At 44.9% G+C, this 3,915-nt stretch overlaps 1 non-coding gene across 1 annotated transcript; it reads right to left on the minus strand.

The window, feature by feature from the left end:
- Window positions 1–3,544: 3,544 nt before the first annotated feature.
- On the minus strand, window positions 3,545–3,617 carry TRNAK-CUU (transfer RNA lysine (anticodon CUU)). Its single transcript has one exon. It is a non-coding gene; the product is annotated as a tRNA-Lys (tRNA).
- Between the last annotated feature and the right edge of the window lie 298 nt (window positions 3,618–3,915).

Consider the following 3,915-nt stretch of genomic DNA (forward strand, 5'->3'; position numbering starts at 1 on the left):
TATTTATTGCAGCCTTTGGGAACCTGGTGCCCTCCAGGTGCTTTGCACTACAACTCCCATCAGCCCCAGCCGGCTCATGTGCTGGCTAGGGCTGATGGGAATTGTAGTGCAATGCAACTAGAGGATATCAGGTTGCTGGAGGCTAATTTATTGGATGTTTCTGGGTTGTATAAAAACAACCTTTTCTCCTAACAGTGAGAACATTGCAGAAACACCTGGCTCATGGAATATGTCTCTTGTGAGCTTCGGGAGAAATGAACACCGTCGGACCTGGATCTTTGAGGGAGCGTCTGGAGGGGGTTGGAAGCTTTTAGTTAACACGTGCTAAGGCTCTCCCTCTGATTCCAGGACTGTTGTGATCCATTACTGCCTCTGATGTTTCTCTGAATGTCACAGCTGTCTCAGCCCTGCACCGTTGATGTGGTAGAGCTCTTAATTAAGCACGCAAATGGGACAGCTGAATTTGCTGGAATGTCTTCTCTGTTTGAAGTTAAGCCTGTGCTTCAGGGCTTACTGGATCCAGACCTAGATAAGCTCCAATCTCTTAATGGGCTGGAGAGCACAGAGCAACAAACGTCCTCCCTCTGCACACATGCTCAGACACCCACATGAACACACAAACAAACTCTTAGCAAATGAGGAATTAAGTAAATACATAAATGTGTTAGTTTACAAACAGAACTGTTACTTGTTACTCAGAGTATTAAACATCGCTTTTCCTTTCCCCCCTTCTACCTCACTGGCTGGCTTGCTCTCTCTCTCTCTCTCTCTGTGTGTGCGCGCATGTATGTGTATGTTTTTTGCTAAGCTGTGAAAGACGTTTGTTTCAGTTGCCAACATCTCTGCAGAACTAATGTGGGTGGATTGTGACAGATATAATTTCTCCATCCCACAGTTTCATCAACTTGAGTTCTGTTAAACTATACCCGCTGGGCTTAGCTCCTTTTAAAGTTTCCGCTTTGACAGGTAGATTTATTAGTCTTGAAATTTGTACAAATCAGATGTCACTTGTGGCAACTTGTCAAAATGTCAGTCTGGCGAGGGAGGCATGAAAGGATTTTCTGGAGAGAGAGACTGAGCCAGACGGGAAGCAAGCTTTAAAGAACTCGAGTAACAGCAGAAGAAAGGAGGTTGTGGTCCCTCCCTATTCCTTGATCCTAGGTTTTGCTTTATTAAATACATAGCGCCAGAAAGTGGGAGATGCCATTGGAAACCAGTCTTCTGCTTGTCAAGGCTGACAGCCTGCAGAGATAGCCTCTGCCTCTTATTGAATGAAGCTTCTCAGCTTGCAATGGGGATACTCAGTGGGCAAGCCAGAGAGACAAAATTTTAGCCCAACATCATTGCCCTTCAGTATTTCAACCATTCAGTTTGATCTCTTGACAAGCATGATCAATGTGGCAGAATGAGTTTCAGAGGATTCTGTTTTGAACATTTTTTGGGGAGCTCAGCCTTCGCTGAGGGTACATGGAAGGTTTTTGTTTTCTTTTTTAAAGGAAAATGCTAAAATGCTGCAAAAGAAGGCAGGAAAAGCCAGGTTAAAAAGTGGGATTTTCTGCAGTTTTCCTCAGGTTCCACAGCAGAATAACTCTCTTTTACTTTGGTGAAAAAGGTGCTCAGCATGGCTTATCTTTTATCCATTGGCATAAAGTTATCAAGAATATTGTCAAGCTCCTCCTGATGGCGGGTTATGAATAGGGATGTTGGACGATTCCATTGGAAGCCGAAATTAGGACTGTGCACAAGACTCCCCCTTATCTGGGCCAGTGATACAGTTGGTGAATGGACGATACAATCCTGATGGGGTCTGTTTCCCCAGCATGTTCCCTGCAGCCTTCCCATTGACAGCCCCAGATCACTCTGGGATTATTATTGTTACCAGACTTGGCCCATGTCTGGATCCTCCTGAATTAGCTTGATTCAGTTCAAAATTCGGCCAAATCTGGAGTCTACCCCTAGCAGAAACGAGATCAGAAATCATCACAGTTCACATGTTCGCCCAAGGTCAGGGATGGTATTCACCATTATTTCATTTTTAGTCTGCAAACATTACCTAAATAATTATATTATTTTCTGCATTGTTTTTGCTGCTTCCTGTCCATTGAAATGCATCAAAGTTATAGTGAGTCACATAACTGATGGCGTTAGTTTTGGCCCTACAGAACAATGAGAGGAACACAGTAGGTTTTAGCAGAAGTCAAACTGTATCTGAACAGAAGGAGCGCTGTTTGTGACAGACACTGGATTGAACAGAAATCACTGCCTTCTTGCATTCTTAGTTATGAAAGAGAATATAGAACAGATATGAAGCACCTCAGACCCAGGCCCAAATGTGGCCTCCCCAGGCCTCTCTGTCTGGTCATTTGGTCACACCTCCTTCCCAGTGACACGCTCTCTCTCCTGGCTGTGCACCCCACTGGCCTTGCTTTGCTCCCACCTTGAGTGTTTCTTCCTGGTTGGAATGCATCCATGGACTCTGTTAATGACTCCTGCTTTGATCTGGATGCATGATAGAGAGGTTTGTGTGGAAACTAGCCTATTGTGCACAGATAAAAGTTGCATTCTTTATTCCACCCACTTTCCCCAGCTAGCCCTGCCCCCAGCATTGTATACAGGCAACTCCCCATTTGTGCATGTTGGACACACCATTTTTGGTGCTGGAAGGGGGTGGGGCAAGCTTATGCACACCAAACTGACATGTGTGGTGCCTCGGAACGCAACCTCCACACAAATGGGGAGTTGCCTGTACTTTCATTAGCACCCCCTTAGTATCTATGGATTCAATGTTGGGCATGTGGGAGCACACCTTGCTCCAGCAAAGGAACAATCAAGCGCTCACTTGAACCTCCTGATTGGCCCTTTGAAGCCCCACCCTCACCAACCTCATACCTGATGTCATTTATTATGCCAAGTGTAGGGCAGGTGGGCGTGGCTTTTCCAAAATGGCCTGGTGAGCCAAATGGGAAGGCCTAATGGGCCAAGTTTGGTCCATAGCCTAGAGGTCCCCCACCTTTGCTACAGATCTTCATGCTGCATTTGCAGATGCCTATGGGCCAGGATGAGATGAGCATATGGAACTGGAGTAGTGCTAGCTGACATGGCCACACGCCTGCATTCCTTCAGCTCAGTGGTTCACAATTCCCCCCCCCCCCCCGTGCCACACTTTCAGAATAAAATTTTGCCCACACCACACTGAATCTTTTTATTGGTAGCAAATACATCGGAAAACAAAAAGAAACAACTCCTAGCAGGGCTTGATTTATAACATAGAACACAACTGCTTTGTAATATGATCATGGGACATCCAGAAAGTATAATGCAATGCAGCCATGTAAGAACATGAATCATATCCATAATATAATTATAAATGAGCCTCTTGCATATGTACGTATACAAATTCAATGAGAGGTGTGAGCTTGCTTTTGCCAGGTGATCTCATTTCTATTAGGTCTAATTTGAGACAAACAGTCTCTTCATAGAATCATACAATTGGAAGGGACCACGAGGATCATCTAGTCCAACCCCCTGCAATGCAGGAATCTTTTGCCCAGTGTGGGGCTTGAACCCACAACCCCGAGATTAAGAGTCTCATGCTCTACCAACTGAGCCATCAGGGTTGCTCTTATCTCCTCATCAACACAAATTCCTGATCACAACAATATGTCATGGAGACCTGTAGAAGAACAGCCAATGCTCTTGAAAAGAAGCATGGATTATGACTGTATATCGGGGGAAAAGTTATTTTGATATTATATTATATTACACTGAAATGTTTAAATGTTTATTTGGTCATCCTTGAATCTTCCTGCCACACTTGCCATCCTCTCCTGCCACACCAGTGTGGTGCACCACACCCTTGGAGAACCACTGGTTCATCTCAGTGACTTGAACCATCAGAATGTGGTTCCAGAGATG

The sequence above is a fragment of the Podarcis raffonei genome, chromosome 15, assembly GCF_027172205.1.
Source record: "Podarcis raffonei isolate rPodRaf1 chromosome 15, rPodRaf1.pri, whole genome shotgun sequence".
In the NCBI taxonomy this organism is placed as follows: Eukaryota; Metazoa; Chordata; class Lepidosauria; order Squamata; family Lacertidae; genus Podarcis; species Podarcis raffonei.